The sequence below is a fragment of the Gossypium hirsutum genome, chromosome A03 (assembly GCF_007990345.1).
Source record: "Gossypium hirsutum isolate 1008001.06 chromosome A03, Gossypium_hirsutum_v2.1, whole genome shotgun sequence".
In the NCBI taxonomy this organism is placed as follows: domain Eukaryota; kingdom Viridiplantae; phylum Streptophyta; class Magnoliopsida; order Malvales; family Malvaceae; genus Gossypium; species Gossypium hirsutum.
This window is the reverse complement of record NC_053426.1, coordinates 65,350,480-65,362,604: the sequence shown is the minus strand read 5'-3', so window position 1 is coordinate 65,362,604 and position 12,125 is coordinate 65,350,480.

The following is a 12,125-nucleotide window of genomic DNA, read 5'->3' as shown; positions in this document are numbered from 1 at the left end:
AAGCCGAAGAAGATCTAATTCACTTACCGATTGCGAGATCGCTTGCCAACAAGAAATCAAACCCCCAAAGTGTATGACTCGACTTTTAAATGAAAAAGAAATAGTCGGATAAGTTGAAGAGGGAAGAGGTTGATTCAATTAAATTAGGGAAGAAAAGATCAAGAGTTTGGTTTAAAAAAAGAGGAGATGGTACGCGACTGAAGCACACAAAAACAAAAAAATGTCCTTACTTGCTCATTCGACACACATATATATACTAAAAGAATAAATAAATAAAAATACAAACCTACACTACCCAATCAGCTTAAACTAGTTAAATTCCCCTCAATTTCCCCAATTTTTATCCTCATCATATCCACACTTAATCCTCATCCTTATCTCCTTGATTTTAGCCAAAAATTCCAATTTGAATTGCATTCAAATTGCTTCCACCGACTGGCCATCCTTTCTTGCGTTGAGTAGCAAAATTAAATCCCCTTTTTGCTCAAGGAACGACTCAAACTCTTGCCCTTCAACTTCCCAACACACTACTGGCCACTGCTCCACTACCTGTCTTGTGCTAACATTCGGTCACAATTAACTATAAGGCTTATGTGCCTAAGCCTTAGTTCTCTTAAGGAATTAAAATTTAAACTTTGCCAGGCCTGGGATTCGAACCTCAACCTCTCATATCTATAACATGCTTCTCGCCGCTGCACCACAGGCGCTCTTGTGCCATATTCCATCCCTAACTATTTTTATGGCCTATTAACCCACGACCAGGTTATCCTAAAAATATTTGCTAGCATTCAGATTTGAACCCTCAATCTCTTGGCTACACTATATGTCCCTTGCCCCTATGACAGATACCTTATTTGTGTCATTCTTCCTCCCCTATTATTTATAAAATCTTTCTGCCGACCTCCAGGTTGTCTAAAAAAATACACAACGTCTGCTCATGCCGCGACTTGAACCCAATACCTCTCTTTACTCCTAACGCCATCATACCACTGGGTCAAGCGCATCCTTTGTCTCGAATTTCTGCCAAAGACATTAATAAGGCCTAAACGCTAGTTCCCCTACTACTCATGTGCGTAATAAAATTTTTTGCCAAGGCGAGGACTCGAACCCTGGACATCCTGCTTGCTAACAACGCCTCTTGCCACTAGGCCAAGCGTTTCCTTATGTTAGATTTTACTAGGCCTTACTAGTAAGCCTTCCACCTAATGCTCAGGGCCTTTTTTTGAAAAAAAAATGCAAAATTTTGCTAAAGCCCTAGATCGAACCCAGGACTTTTTTCTACACTACCAACCCCTCCTAAATCACATAACAATTAAACTAAACATGAAATTATAAAATATTTAAACACATTTCATTCATTTAAGCCACCTTCTAACCGATCCCAAACTCAAGGCCCATGACTTCTAGGCCTAAAATTTAGGGTGTTACACACACCTCGTTCTAAACGCAGGCTTCGGCACATGTTTGTCCTTAACTCGTAACTGATAATAGCCAGATCTCAAGTCAATCTTTGAAAACACTGTTGCACCTTTCAACTGATAAAAAAATCATCTATTCTTGGCAACGGATACTTAATCTTTATCGTGACCTTGTTAAGCTGGCGATAGTCAATACACATTTCATTGACCCGTCTTTCTTTTTTACAAACAATACAGGCGCACCCCAAGGTGAAAAACTCGGTCGTACGAAACCTCTATCCGTGAAATCTTGCAACTAAGTTTTCAACTCTTTCAACTCTGTCGGAGCCATTCTTTACGGATCTGTAGATATTGGCAAAGTTTTCGGCACTAATTCAATAGCAAATTCAACCTCTTTAATAGGTGGCAGCCCCAGTAATTCTTCAGGAAATACATTTGAACATTCACAGAAAACTGGCACTGATTTAATCTTTGATTTAGACACTTTTGTATCGAAAACATAAGCAAGATAAGTTTCGCAACCTTTTCTCACACATCTCTGAGCTGACATAGATGAAATCACAATAGGCAAATCATTCGATTCATTTGATTCAATCTGAAGAATTTCATTATTCTGACATTTCAATTCTATAATATTTCTTCTATAGTTCACAACGGCATCATGTAAAGTCAACTAATCCATACCTAGAATCACATCGAACTCATCAAATGGTAAAAGCATCAATCAGCTGGAAAATAGTAACCCTGAGTCATTAAAGGACAGTTTTTGCATACTTTGTCAACTAGAACATATTTGCCTAAGGGGTTCGATACTCTAATCACAAACTCAGTAGACTCAATAGACAAACTCTTATTAGACACAAAATTCATACATTTATATGAATGAGTCGATCCAGGATCAATCAATGCAATAACATTAGTGTCATAAAGAGAAAATGTATTGATAATAACATCTGGTGATGACGTATCTTCGCGGGCACTAATAACATAAGCTTTAGCAGGTACTCTAGCCTCAGATCTCACTGTAGAATCTTTCGTTGTACCATGATTACCACTTACATTTCCCATATTTCTTGGCGGACTCCCTCGAGTAGCTATATTGCTTGATCTTGCATTTTGAGATTTATCTTTTTCATTTAACTCAGGACAATCTCGGATAAAATAATCTCGCGAACCACAACTGTAACAAGATCTATTATTATTTTTCATCCAACAATCTCCAAAATGACATCTTCTACACTGTTGACACTCAGGTTTAATGTCTTTCACGTTGCCAACACTTGATACTAATGTAGCATGAGCTTTAGGATCTCTATTAGAATATCCCATTGAAATGGTTGATTAGTTAAAATAATCTCTTGATTTCTTTGATGAGGAATGATAATATTTACTCATCGATCTCTTCCTCAAATCTCTAGCCTCTGATTCATTTTTCTTCTTTTCTCTGCTAAAGTCTTTGGCTTTGCAAGCCCGATCAACTAACACAACAAATTCTTTCAAATAATATCTCGACCAAAAGTTTAATATCTTCGTTCAACCCATCAACAACCGCTTGCACATAATTGATTCGGTAGAAATATACTCCTGAGCGTACTTGCTTAGCCGTACAAATTCTCTTTCGTACTCGGTTACGGTCATACGACCTTGTTTTAGTTCTAAAAACACTTTATGCTTTTAATCCAGAAACTGTTGACTGATGTATCTCTTTCGAAATTCGGTCTGAAAGAATTCCCAGGTAACTCTCTCCCTTAGCACAACTAATACTAATGTATTCCACCGCTAATACGCGATGTCTCTCAAAAGGGATATAGCATACTTTAAACATTTAGCTGGCCTGCAAGAAAGCTCATCAAACACTCGAATCACATTTTCAAGCCAAATCTCAGCTCTCTTAGGGTTATCATCAACATTAGCTCTAAACTCTTTAGCCTCGTGTTTACGAATCTTGTCAATAGGAGGCTTATTCAATCTTAAAAGCTCAACTCCTTAAGGAACTACAGGAACTGGTTGGGGATTAGAAAGGGTGGAGGTTGTTAAGCAGCCGGGTTCGTACGAATGTATTGAGTGAACCACTCGTTCATCATTTGGAAGAAGGCCTTTTTAGCCTCTTCTCCTTGGTTGCCCATTACAGGGCTAGGATCAGATGTTGCTATCCCTTGAGCATGATCGAGCACATTACTCTCAACCTCATCAACTATAGCTCGATTGGGATCCATTTACTATCACAGTTTATATATGGAATGTATAGCTAGATTCTCACATACGTTAATCCTGGAATCGACAAACCATAGCTCTGATACAATTAAATGTAACACCCCTACCAGTATTCAATGTAAAAATAGGGTTACATAGCATTGATTGCGTGATATTCGTAACAGGTTTTAAATATTTATAAATGAATCATTATTGAGACTAACTTATTATCACAATTAAGGCAAGTGTACCTATCGAACAGTAGTATAGTTCAGTAAGACCAGATTGTCGAACCCAAAGGAACTACGAGTACTAGTATTTACTTTCCTTTTATTATCTAGCCTGAAACTTAAGAGGTTTTGTTATCTAAACTAATTACTAACTAAGAATGTACAGAAATAAAACTTGGGAAAATACTTTTGGGAAAATTCAATTGATTGAGACAATACCTAAGGAAAAATCCACCTATACTTGACTTGTTATTTGACTCTGTATCAGACGATTTATTCATTTGACTTGATCCGTAGAAATCCCTAAGTTATATTATTATCTCTCTTGAGACTAATAACGTCTAACCCTAGGTTGAATAATTGAAATATCTTTCTAATTAACACCCTAGAATTGCATTAACTCGATCTATGGATTCCCTTATTAGGTTTCACTCTAATCCGGTAAAATCTTATCACCCTATCTCTAGGCGTGCAATCAACTCCGCTTAATTATGACAAATTTACTCTTAGACAGGGTCTATTCCTCCTCTGCATAAGAGCTTAACTTAAATCAATATCCTGGAATATCAAAACAAGAATTAAGAACACATAATTAAGAACAAGTTAAATATTTTATCATATAATTCAGATAATAATAACAAGATCGGTCTTAGGTTTCCTTAGGTATTTAAGGGGGTTTAGTTCATACTTATGATAGAAAACATCTCAAAAGCATAAAGATAACAAATCATAGGAAAACCCAAAACTCCTGAAGGAACTTGAAGGGAGATATTCAGTCTTGATGATGAATCCAGCTTTTGAGATGGATCAATCGGCTTTCTTTGAGTAATTCCTTGCTTCCTACTCTGCGTCCCCCCTCTAAGTGCCTCCTTAGGTGTTTAAATAGGCTTTGGAATGCCTAAGAGCCCTCAAAATTGGCCTTTTTTCGAATTGGACTAAACTTGGGCTCGGTAGGGACATGCCCGTGTGTGATTACTTAAGGCCGTTGTCAAGGCTGTTAAATGGGCACGGGCGTGTGATCCACCCATGTAAGTCATGCTTCAATCCTTCCAAAGGGACACGGCTGTAGGACACGCCCGTGTGAGAAAGTCTAGGCTGTGTTGATTTCCCAAGTATGTAACACCCCGAACCCGAGACCGACACCGGAGTCGGACACGAAATGTTAACAAACTTTGAAAAATTTTTCCAGACACTGCCCAGTCTGAGTACTAGTCGCTTCAAAAATCATATCTTGAGTTTCACATCTCGGAAATCAGTTTTGTGATTTTTCCCTGAAACTAGACTCATGTCCCCACCTATTTACTTTTTTCTATAATTTTTGGTCGGGCCAATTAGTACAGTTTATTAGTCAAAGTCTCCCATGTTACAGGGGTCGACTACACTGACCTTTTCCCATTACGACTTGGATATCTCTCTGCACAGAGCTTCAATACTGATGCCGTTTGTTTCTATGGAAAATAGACTCAGAGAGGAATCCATACATATATGGTATGACCCCTAATTACCTCTGGTAAATTTATAGTGAATTTCCAAATGCGGAACAGGGAATCCAGAAACTGTTCTGGCCCTGTTCCACAAGAACCCGAATATCTCTTACTGTACTGTTCATATGATTGTTTCGTTACTTTCATATGAAAGTAAATTCATCAAGGTTCGATTACATAATTTATTCACTATTTAATTCCACTCCTACGAATTCTTGTGATTTTTCCAAACCACACCACTGCTGCTATCAGCCTCTGTTTTCAAAGTAAACCTTACCTATTTTGGGGTTTCATGGACCAACTAGGGCCTTGTCATACATAAGCCCACATATGATCACACTTAGCCATTCCAGTGGCTGATCATTTGCTCAACACTTCCATTCCAACTATAGTTACATCATGAAACCATCTATACATTCATAAACACGAAGGGTCTAATGCCATACTCCACTTCTACAAGCCATTTTCGCATGGCTGTACACTTATACATTTCATAAAGTACTCGAAAAACAACAATGGGTAGTCCTATACATGCCATATCAAGATTCAACCAAAATAGTACCCAAAAGAGCCTTTGATAGTGTGGGCGACTTCGACTTCAAGATCCCGAGTCCGATAGCTGGAGAACCAAAAATCTATAAAACAGAGGAGCAGTGTAACGAGTAAGCAATTTATGCTTAGTAAGTTTTGAGCAAAGAAATTCCAGCATAAACAAAGAATAACACACATTTAGCTAAATGGAATATTTCATAATACGCAATTTACCGATATCAAACTTGCTTCACAACATTAACAACCCTTATGTACATACACAATAGACTAACTTAGCCGAAGGCCGGTAGCTCGTTTATCAACTGAGCGAACATTTATTTGTAAGGGCTCGATTAAATTCAACACATACGTAACATATCCCCATATTGGGATGTTTTTCGAGTATTCGCTGGAATTTTACAGCAAGCTCATTCATTACCAAATCACGTACCTTCGGGATTTAACCGGATATAGCTCCTCGTTCAAATGCCTTCGGGACATAGCCCGGTTTTAGTAACTCACACAATGCCTTCGGGACTTAACCCGGATTTAATAACTCGCACGAATGCCTTCGGGACTTAACCCGGATTTAATAACTCGCACGAATGCCTTCGGGACTTAACCCGGATTTAGTATCTCGCACAAAGGCCTTCGGATCTTAGTCCGGATATATTCACTTAGCACAAAGCCTTCGGGACTTAGCCCGGACAGCATTCAATTAATCATGCACATCTAACAATAATTCATGGCACATTCATATTTCATTTTCATTTGCGAAACTCAAACACAAGGCACATATCGTCCTTGCACATTCGGCTCAATAGCAACACATAGAGCATGATTTAATCACATCGTAATTTAAGCTCTCTTACTCAAGAACTTACCTCGGGTGTTGTCGAACGATTCCGCTAGCTATTCAACCACTTTTTCCTCCCTTTATCGGATTTATTTCCCCTTTGCTCTTGAGCTTAATCAAACAAATAAATTGATTTCATCATTTAGGCATCAAAAAGATGAACACAAGGCACTTAGCCCATATTTATACATTAGACATTAAAGTCTCATACATGCAAAAATCATGCATCAACACAACATATTAGCTAATTTCTTTCCCCTTGGCCGAATATGCATGTCTATTTTTGGGGTCGATCTCAACACTTAATACACACATATACACACACTAGTAAAGCATCCTCCCCCTTTTCATCGATTTAACACATGCATTGCTCATCAACATGCAAAGTTACATTCGGCCTTAGCACACATCTTGCTAGCCGATTCTTCTCCATTTAGCAACCAATGCACATATGTGCTCACACAAAAATGCTAAAAAGGAGGTTCAAGAATCATCAAGCCATCATCACATGCATCATTAACAAGCTTCATATTTTGCATGCAATGGCATTAACACAACCTCCACCTAGGCCGAATCTTAACTCATCCTCATGCCTCATCACCACAACATCAAACACCAACCAAGAATGATGCATCCATGGTCAAGTGCCAATTCCATCACATAGCAAGATTTAGACCATGGGCCAAGTAGAACTCAAGCTAACAACTAAAACATGCATGCATCTCATGGAACATCATCAAACATACCTTAGCCTAGCTACATGCATGGCCGAATCTCTTCACCTTTCTTCTTCTTTCCTCCTTAAAATTTTTGGCCAAGGATGAACCAAAGGATGAGAAATTTTTTCTTTGTTTTTCTTTCTAGTTTCGGCAAGCATGAAGATGAGAAAAGGATGAACAAAATTCTCTCCTTTCTTTTCTTTAGCTCACGGCAATGGGGGGGGACAAACAACTACACACACATTTTTTTTTTGTATTCACCATACTCCTTTTTATTATTTTATTTGTTTTATCCCAACATTTTATGACACAAATTAACATATCTTATTTGTGCCATACTCATGCCATAATTTCCATAAAATAAATTGCACAATTGTTCATCATGCCCATCATGGCCGGCCACTACTAGTAGGGGGGGAAATTTGACATGCAAGTCCCCCCTTTGTCCACATGCACTAATAGGTCCTCACACATTGACCTATCACATTTTGGAATTTTCTCACATAAGTCCTATTAACTAAATTCACATGAAATCAACCAAATTGAAGCTTGAAATTTTCACACATTCATAATTACATATTCTAGACAATAAGTATCACATTCAAACATTTTGGTGACTCGGTTTAGCGGTCCCGAAACCACTTCCCGACTAGGGTCAACTTTGGGCTGTCACAAAGTAGGTCCATTTTCTCCATTTTCGGCCTGTTTCCCGCTCTTTTTACTCTCATATGCTCACTTAAGTATAAAACCTGAAATTAAAGGATTAGGAGCATCAAATTCAACAATTCTAAGGAGAAACCATCCATAAATGCACTAAGCATGGGATAAAAACATGTATAAATTATGGTTTATCAAATACCCCCACATTTAAGCGAATCTTGAGTATGATTTCCTGAAAGAATCTTGAGTAGCATGATCAATAGAGTTGATAAAATAACATGAGTCATCCTGTTCTCTAGAAAATCTCATTACATCATAAATTTAAAAATAATCTCTTTGTCACCTACTCTAAGTACCAATTTACCATCACCCACATCAATTACAGCCCTAGCAGTGGCTAAAAATGGCCGACCTAAAATTAACGGCACCTCAACATCTTCATCCATGTCAAGCACAATGAAATCAACAGGGAATATAAATTTATCTACTTTTACAAGTACGTCATCTATAATTCCCCTAGGATATTTAACAGATCTATCAACTAATTGAATACTCATCCTAGTGGGTTTTAGGTTCCCCAAGACCAAGTTGTTTAAACATTTTATATGGCATCAAATTAATGCTGGCGCCTAAATCAGCTAGTGCTTTATCAACATTCAAACTCCCAATTAAGTAGGGAATAGTAAAACTTCCTGGATCTTTCAGTTTGGTTGGCAGTTTGTTTTGGAGTATGGTTGAGCATCCTCATTAAGTTTCACTGTAGATAAGTCTTCAAACTTCCTTTTGTTTGTTAGAAGCTCCTTTAAGAATTTTTCATATGTAGGCATCTACGATATAGCTTCAACAAAAGGTAAGTTAATACGCAGTTGTTTAAAAAGTTCAAGAAATTTATCAAATTGTGTAACCATGTGGTCTTTCTTCAACTTTGCTGGATACGAGATTGGTGGTTTATATTCTTTTGGCATTAAGTTGTCATTGTTTTCGGGTTCGACCTCCTTTTTTCCAGCTTCTTGTGGTGGCTTTGTAACACCCCGTACCCGAGACCGTTGCCGGAGTTGGACACAAGGGGTTCACAGACTAAATTCGCTTACTATCGCAGTCCATTTTAAATTTTTCCAGACAGCTGGCTAACTGTGTCGCTGTCACCTTAAAAATCATATCTTGAGTTTCACAACTCAAAAATCAGTTTCGTGATTTTTCCCTGAAACTAGACTCCTATGTCCATCTACATATTTTTTTATAGAATTTTTGGTCAGGCCAATTAGTACAGTTTATTAGTTAAAATATCCCCTGATACAGGGTGCGACTACACTGACCTTCATGCATTACAATTCGGATATCTCCCTGTACAGGGCTTCAATACTGATGCCTTTTGTTTCTATAAAAACTAGACTCAGAGAGGAATCTATACATATATGGCATGACTCCTAATTATCTCTGGTTAATTTATAATGAATTTCCAAAGTCGGAACAGGGAATCCAGAAACCGTTCTGGCCCTGTCTCATGAAAACCTAATTATCTCTTAACATACCACTCATATGACCGTTTCGTTTCTTCCATATGAAATTGGATTCATCAAGGTTCATTTAAATAATTTATTCACTATTTAATTCTATTCCTACTATTTTTAGTGATTTTCCAAATATACATCACTGCTGCTGTCAGCATCTGCCTTTAAGGTAGACTTTACCTATTTCATAGTTTCCATGATTCAACTAGCCCTTTTAGCATAAATAGCACAAATTATGATAGTGATTAACCATTCCCATGGCCAATCCTTGTTAAGCATATCCACACCTCTCAATAACCATATCCATACCAAATGATTATAACATTATACTCAAACATATATAAGCCATTTTCGCATGGCTATCCAAAATTATACAAATCCAAAGGGTCCATGACCCACTACAAAAAAGGTAGTCCTATACATGCCATTTTCAGAGTTCAACCAAAAGTGTACCAAAAGGGCTTTGATAGTGTGGGCGACTTCGACTTCAATAATCCCGAGTCCGATAGCTGACGAACCAAAATCTATAAAACAGAGATTCAAAGAACGGAGTAAGCATTTAATGCTTAGTAAGTTTTAAGCAAGACAAAGTGTTCTCAATCACTATTATTGGTCATTCATTTCAACTGTTCGATGAAGTTAATCTAGAGCTTCATCTCGATCTATAATATCATTAAACGCAACACTTGGCTGCCACATATATACTTTCGAATAATAATGACCTAGATGGTCAAATATTTCCAAAGCACATTCTCACATTTGGAGTTATAATATTAATCACATTTACCTACCTCTTTGATACTGATAATTCACCTCGAAATCACTCCACCGATGAGTAAGTAATACGTACCTGAACATCTTGAATACATAATACTTATTTGATGGTAACTTAATGCAGATACTCAATATCAAAGTCTTACTTGAATCCTAGCATTTAGCCGTCGGGTCTTTAAAGCTCGGATATAGTACGAGCATGAAGCCTACGGACATTAATCAGGATAATACTCTCGCATAAAGCCTGCGGGGTTTTAACCCGGATATAGTACTGACACAATTTCCCTTCGGGACTTATCACATTTATACACTTTCACATCCATCACGTTGGCCACTCGGCCCTGTCACATATATACACTTTCACATTCATCACATCGGCCATTAGGCCTCATCACATATATACACTTTCACATTCATCATATCGGCCATTAGGCCTTATCACATATATATACACTTTCACATTCATCACATCGGCCATTAGGCCTTATCACATATATATACACTTTCACATTCATCACATTGGCCATTCGGCTTTATCACATATATACACTTTCACATTCATCACATCGGCTATTAGGCCTTATCACATATATACACTTTCACATTCATCACATCGGCCATTAGGCCTTATCACATATATATACACTTTCACATTCATCACATCGGCCATTCGGCCTTATCACATATATACACTTTCACATTCATCACATCGGCCATTAGGCCTTATCACATATATATACATTCACATCACAATTATCAAAATATACTTCACATATCACATATACTATCATGTATACACTTTGTCTTGGCCGAATCTACATTAATCATTTCCCAATGAATAATTCAATTTCACGCCATACTATCATTTCATATTCGAATACTCATAAACTTACAATTTCACAAATTTTAATATCAAAGATCCATCTAACACTCATGTATCGTTTTACAATATCACGATTTAGAATTCACGTATGGGTTTAATCAATAGCTTATGAGTAACTAAAACAAGTTTTATCCATGTTTACAACAAAATCACATATTCACTACGAGCTGTTTTCCTGAGCAGTAGTCACTAAATTATTTATAACTAGAGCTACAAAACTCCAAATCACTTGCCGTTAATTTTCCCTGAATATAGACTCGTATATATTCCATCCATAAAATTTTCAGAATTTTAGGTTTGGCCAATCAATACCAGATTTTTCTTAAAGTTTCCCCTGTTTCACTGTTTGACTAATCTGACCACTCTTCACTACGAATCAAATTTCTCATTTTACAGAATTCAAAATGTGTTGTATTTGATTTCATTTGAAACTAGACTCATTAAGGAGTCTAAGCATATAAATTTTATCTTATAACCATTTTTGTACAATTTATAATGATTTTCTAAAAACAGAACAGGGGATTTCGGAGTCATTCTGACACCGTCTCACACAACTTTAAATATCTCTTTATAGGAAATTTGTTTGCTCACAAGGTCTCTTTTATAAGAAACTAGACTAATTAAGCCTTGATTACATATTTTATTCAGCCTATAATTCCACACCAACAATTGATAGTGATTTTCTAAAATCACATTACTGCTGTCCAAAGCAAATTATTACAATTTGCTCTTAACTTTCCAAGTCCAAACACATATGAACTTACCATTTGAGTTTAAGACATATCATGGCCACATCACATCTTATTAAATCAACTCATTATGTCCTATTATGATTGAATTTACTCAACGTTTAATCACTTAAAACT